Here is a 6,684-nt window from a genome sequence, read left to right as displayed (position 1 = left end):
CCCAACGTGAAGCGACAGTCACCTTCCTTGTCCGGCTGGCCGTGCTGTGCTGGGTGCACCCAGGACACGGGTCCCTCTTGGCTGCCAGGGACACTGTTGGCTCGTGTTCAACTTGCTGTTGACCAGAACCCCCAGATCCCTCTCCGCAGAGCTGCTCTCCAGCACCTCGTCCCACAGTACAGCCAGGGTTGCCGTGTCCCTAGTGCAACATCTGGCACTTGCTCTTGTTGAACACACGACACTGTGTCATCTGCACTTGTGACCCTGTGTTAGCAGGGGTTGGGCTGGGGGATCTACAGAGGTCCCTGCAAGCCAACCAGGCTGCGGTTCTGTGATTTTGAGACAGTGACTCTGTGAGGCGGTGGGTCCCACAGAGACGGGGGGTCCAGAACATGGGGAAAGGCGGGCAGAGCTGGGGGGGTGGGTGAAAAGAGGAAACGGGACCAGGGGCTGGGGCTGCTCAGCCCTGGGGCAGCCCCACAACGGTCGCCATGTGGGAGCTTGGACTGGCCAAGGCAGAGTCTCCTGCTCCCATCAGCCCCCACCAGCCCCGGGCGGGACAGCGGCCAGCCTCCTCCCTCAGGTGATGCTGCCTCAGATTGGCCCCCTGGGCGGTCACTCCGCCCTGGTCTGGGCCCGCCCTTCCCCCCGAGGTGATGCTGCCTCTGATTGGCCCCCAGGCACTCAGGCTGCCGCGCTGCAGTGCCCACCCCTCACCTGAAGTGTGGCCTCTGATTGGCTGCTGGGCTGTCACTCTGCCCAGCTGTTTTGCCCCTCCATGTCATGGCCTCGGCACAGGAGGATGCGATGGTGGGAGGCGCGGAATTCATCTTCAGTGTCTGAGGATTTTCTCCTGATCTTGTGCTGACCACTGACATTGGGACGTGCATGATCAGCTTGTGTTTGGTACTTTTGGCAGCTGCCTTTTTGTAGAAATGGCTTCAGGAGCTGATGGAGTAAAAAGATTCTCAACCTCACGGCTGAGGTCAGAAGGAACCTTCCTGGACTGTGCCCAGGCAAACAGCGCCTCCAACACTGCCGTTCCACAAGAATGTTGCTGAGGTCCAGGGGCACCGCACAAGATAAACCCACATTTTTCACTTGAAACAGTCCATCTAGAAGATGAATGTCAGGAGTAAAATGCCCTGAAGTAAAAAATTGGTGGCTACTGGAAAACCCTTAGACACGTTCCCTTTAGAAACTCAGTTCCCAGAGAAGGTGTTTGTTTGTTTTTCCCTCTTGATTCTGCAAGTATCGCAGAATCTCCACGTGCTGCTCTGAATCGCATCAATGGTCAAACCCACTGTGTTTGCTGCCTAGAACAAAGTAAACACCCGGATTTCACTCTCTTTCCCAGATTGTAGGAAGTTACATTCACACATCCTGGGATGGAACAAAAGGGCAAGAGGAATAAGAGAAGCATCCCAGACAACAGAAAAAGAAAAAATTGAAAACCATTCTATAAAGAAACAGACATTTTATAAGAGGCATCAACCTGTATTTAATATCAGAATAATAAATGCCCAGTGCCGATGTTTGCAACTCTACATGCACAATGTGGCATTCTCTATTGATTTAAATCTTTCTATTAAATAGTAGACAAGTAAAATAAAGTTGTATGAAACCTTTTTCTAATCGGAGTGTGCTCATTTCACCTTATTTCCTCTGACAAGCTGTTCAACTGGCCCTATGTGAGAGATTCCAAGATTATTTCTTGAGGAACTGGCGACAAGGCTCTCGGCATCTACAATTAAAATGTAGAAATTAACAGACAGAAACAATATTATATTTAGTGTAAAATTACTGTTTGTTTGCAAAATTTCTACAGTAGATGTCAAGCAAGAGCACTTTGAGTTCCATGTGCTATCACCCCACTTCCCCTCGCCACCCCCCAAATACCCTTTATGGAACTCAGGAAGTGTTACCTCAGCGGGACTTCTCTCAAATTGACATGATCTCACATGGCAGCTCAGCTCTGCACATCCTCAGGTGATAACAGCACAAAATGTTACAACGAAGTTTGTGCTCTGTGTTTTCTCAGTATTTCACATGAGTTCGGAACATTAGAATGCTCCTGAATAACAAAGACACTGCCTGGAGAACCCGGCCCAAAGAGCTGTGGTGAACAGAGACAAATCCAGTTGGCAGCTGGTCATGAGTGGTGTCCCCGGGGCTCAGTATTGTGGCTATTTCTGTTTAATATCTTTATCAATGATCTGGATGATGGGATTGAGTGCACTCTTAGTAAGTTCGCAGATGAAACCAAACTGGGTGGGAGTGTTGCTCTGTTGGGGGTAGGAAGGCCACACAGAGGGATCTGGGCCAGCTGGATCAATGGGCTGAGGCCAGGTGTGACCCGTGGTGGAGGGGGCACTGATCTCCTGGAAGGACAAGATGCTTCTGACCATGTCTTTTTCTGTGGACATGCTGTGGTCCAGCCACACTCTAAATTCATTGGACTCTTTGATGACTGTATCATCAAGGGGGCTCCATTACAGCTTGTGGGTATCTTCTCATACTGTGGATCACCTGTGGCATGTCAAATGTCACCAGCTGTTTGTTTGTGATCTCCTGGTTTCCATCTCCATTAATTACAATGGGACTTAGACGAAGCGTCCACATGGAGGTGCTTATTTTCAACAGACACCTGAACTGAGGCAAGAGGAATAACACCCTCTCTGCATTTGTTATGTGCATGGAGGGATCTGAGTCCCCCTCTAGACCCAGAACTGAGAGGAGTCATTGACTAAGATGAGTCCCTTCCCTCAGCACATAGAAAGGAGATCCCTCCCTGTCACTGTCCAGCTGTCCTGTCTAATGATGGGACAGGGAAAGGTGAGTCTCAGACCTAACTGTGCCTCTGAGAGGAGAATGGACACTGCTGGAAGGAAGAGTCACTGCAGAGGTGAGAGAGGGGACACCAGTGATTACCAACAGTGATTACACACTCTTTCCAAGTAGGGTCCTCTGGAGCCCCAGGGACACCTGAAGAGAGCACAGGATGGGGTGGGGAGGGGCAGCAAAGTGGTGCCTTGGGCTGCTCCTGCGCTGCTGGGCTGGGCTCCTGGGACACAGGGAGCCCATGGGAGCGGCAGCGCTGCAGAGAGACAGCTCTGCCCAGGAGCAGCTCCTCTGCACACGCAGCAGGGCTGAGGGCTCTGCCTGCAGCACCGAGGGCAGAGCAGCCAGGCAGGAAGGGAAACGCAGTCTGGGCTGGTGAGACAGTGGAGAGCTCACTGGGGGAGAAACCTTCTACACCCTCAAGGCAGTAGGTCTCTGGGTGCAGGGTGGTGCAGATGTGTATCCTGCAGTTATCTCCCAGAGCTGGTGTGGAGGAGAAGGATCTGCTCTGTGGATGGGTTTCTGTTAGATGGAGATCTGTAGCTGAACCAGCTAGGCTCAAAGGAATTTCAAGGCCAACTTAGAAAGCTGAAAACAGGACCTGCAATGGGAGAGAAGCAGCTCTACAACAACAAGGCCTCAACATGACGCAAATCAACGGAGAAAGAACCTACATTAGCTATGGTCAAATCACTAGTCAATGGAAAAGGCCACATCAATTGATAATCTGGGGAAAAGGTTGTGTTTGTGTCATTACAGGCCAAGGTTTGAAGTGGATTCCCGCGAAATGGGTCAAGCCATGGCTGAATAAAGACAACAAAGATTCAACGGATGCAGATGGACAGGAGGAGATAAGCTGTGAGGACTGTTCCAGATGTAAACCATGGATCCTAATTCAGTGTTATGGATGCTCACAGACCTGGTGGTCTAGAAGCCCATTAGCAGCAGGTGCTGTACCTTCTGTGGAGAATGGCAATTTGAACAGTCAGCAGGAAAGCCAAAAGGGTGATATTACACTTAGATAGTCAATGCAAAAATGAGGTAAAGTTATTAGACATTCCTACAAAATCTACAAAATCACAGAGTTATAGATTTTCTACTTTTAACATTAGGATTATGGTTGTGCTCTATTAACTTGTTTGATTATTCTGAATCTATTAACAAGTGCTTTAGGCAAACTAGAACAGTACATTAATAAGATTGCCGTAGTAAAGTTAAGGTTTGACATATAGCTTATAAGTTTTGGAATAAGTAGGTAGTTGTTTGATCTTATAAATAAGGCTAAATTGTATTATATGTAACTGTAATTATTGTGTTAATCGTGTGCTGTATACTGCACTGTATTTCAAAGATGATTCAGCGCGCTGTAAATGGGGCCTGGCTGGTTCAAGAACAAAAAGGGGAAATTGTGGAGGGGTTGCTGTTAGATGGAGATTTGTTACTGAACCAGCCAGGAATTTCAAGGCTGTGAACAGGACCTGCCATGGGAGAGAAGCAGCTTCGAAAGAACAAGGCCCCAACGTGGTGTAAATCAACGGACCTATCAGCAGTGAGACTTCAGTACATGGAAGGCTCATGAACATAGGTGATATCCAATTAGCGAATGCATGCTTGGGGCGTGGGCGCGTGATCAGACATCAGTTGCATATATAAGGAGGCTTGTTTCTGTAATAAATGGCTTTGTGTGATTCACATTGAATTGGAATGCTGAGTCCTTTATCGTTCCAACAAACCTAAGGCAAAAATGTACTAAAGTACTAATGAACCAGCCCCTGATAACCACTCTCAAACCATCTGCTTCAAGAAACCTGTCTCAAAAATCCAACCTGAGCTGAGCTATCTAAACCCAAAACACAAACCAAACAACACAACCAACCCTAAAGAACCTTCATAAACCAGCATAGACCAAATAGCCTAAGAAAAACAAGAAAAAATGAACGACCTAAAGCAAACAACTCAAATTGATCTTCAGAAAATGACGCAAAACAACCTAAACCGAGTATCCCAAGACAAGCAGCATACGCTCAGGAAAACTGCCAGTTAAACCTTAACTTGACCATGTTTCTTCTCTAAAATAAGCATTTTTGAAGCTAAATGGCCACGCCTGATGACAGAAGTGCAGAAATGAAATTCTGGTTAGAATCACAGAACCATTTCAGTTGGAAGAGACCTCAGGATCATTGAGTGCAACCATAACCTGACTGCAGACCAGCCCAGCTCCCTGAGAACCGCGTCTGAGCGCCTTTTAAACCCCTCCAGGGATGGTGACTCCACCACTGCCCTGGGCAGCCTGTTCAATGTCTAACAACCCTTTCCGAGAAGAACTTTTTCCTAATATCCAACATAACCTCCCCTGGCGCAACATGAGGCCATTTTCCTTCAGCCGGTAACCAGTGGCAAGGAGTCATTAAATCCCCATGGGATTTAAGGACAACGTCCCAGCCCTGAGGGCCTTTTGTATTTCCCTGGGGTGAAGGGAAAGGTTTATCTTCCTGTTGCTGGAGGATGAAACACTGAGGGTTCCCTTTGTGCTTCGACGGGACCTGGGGAGAGAGAAGAAGTTTAAAAACACCAGAGGAGAGATGGAAAAGAGGCCTTTTGTCAAGGATTCTCTCTTCCCTCCTTCCCAGGACACCTCTCAACACCCCCTTTGGCTTTAAATCTGCAGGAGCACAGTTTTGCTATTTGTAACCCATGTCTTAGTTTTCACCCAAATGCTAAACACTCCATGTGCTTCACACCACAAAGTCATGAGCTGAAATCATGCAGTTGATTCCCAAATAGTTCCACGCCAATCCGCTCCAGGTCCTCCTGACTCCTTTCCCTTTCTCATTTGCCTTGCAGAGACTGAGGTGGAAAAAAGCGGGTGATTCTTACCTGTTGCAGAGGAGTAATTTAGAGTTCTGCTCCCTGCAGAACAATGTTTAGATTTCTCAAAGCGAAGCGCAACTTTCAGACGTCTTCCCTCCCTGATCACCATTCACTCCGGAGTCTGTGTTTTAGATCTCCAGTAGCAAACTTCCAGGGAGGCCAAATAACTGTATGCATAGCAAACCTTCAGGAGACAGAATTCTCAGAAAATCAAAAAATTAATGGAGTAGAACAGCAGGAGGGCTGGCTCAAGCCGGGTACCTGCGCAGAGGTCCAACCAGGGTACAGAAAATCACTACCTTTTGTATCTTTACAGACCATCCATGTCATGATTCAGTCCAATCAAATATTTCACTTTGGGGTCTTCTTGCCTCTCATTGGATCTTTTTCTCCGATTCCACGTGAGCCTTTGTTTTGTTCAGCTGTAGACATTGTTTATTGTCCATAACCCTGAAGGTGCCGTTTTACCTGGATAAATCTCAGCGAAGTGCAAAAATGGGCCCCGCTCCACAGATGTCTGTGGTGTCTCTGTGTTAGCCTTGGATCGTTATTTTCCCCAGTCAGCTCCGTTTTTCCCAGCAAAGCGCAAACTGGACCTTATCTTGCAAGTGTTCAGCATAGTTTGTAGTTGCTTTTGGTAAATACGAGCAGGACTTTGCAGCGTAAAACTTTAGCAAATCCAGCTTACCAAGTAACATGAAGCAAAGAGTACGTTAAGAATCATACAACCTTATATGTCTAAATAATACATTACATTTGTTGTGCATTTGCTTAAGCTAAAGGATTACTACTGAACTTGAATTGGGCCACCATCCCTGGAGGGGTTTAAAAGGCGTTCAGACGCGGTTCTCAGGGAGCTGGGCTGGTCTGCAGTCAGGTTATGGTTGCACTCAATGATCCTGAGGTCTCTTCCAACTGAAATGGTTCTGTGATTCTAACCAGAATTTCATTTCTGCACTTCTGTCATCAGGC

The sequence above is a fragment of the Patagioenas fasciata genome, chromosome 25 (genome assembly GCF_037038585.1).
Source record: "Patagioenas fasciata isolate bPatFas1 chromosome 25, bPatFas1.hap1, whole genome shotgun sequence".
Classification (NCBI taxonomy): Eukaryota; Metazoa; Chordata; class Aves; order Columbiformes; family Columbidae; genus Patagioenas; species Patagioenas fasciata.
Note: the sequence above shows the minus strand (reverse complement) of the source record.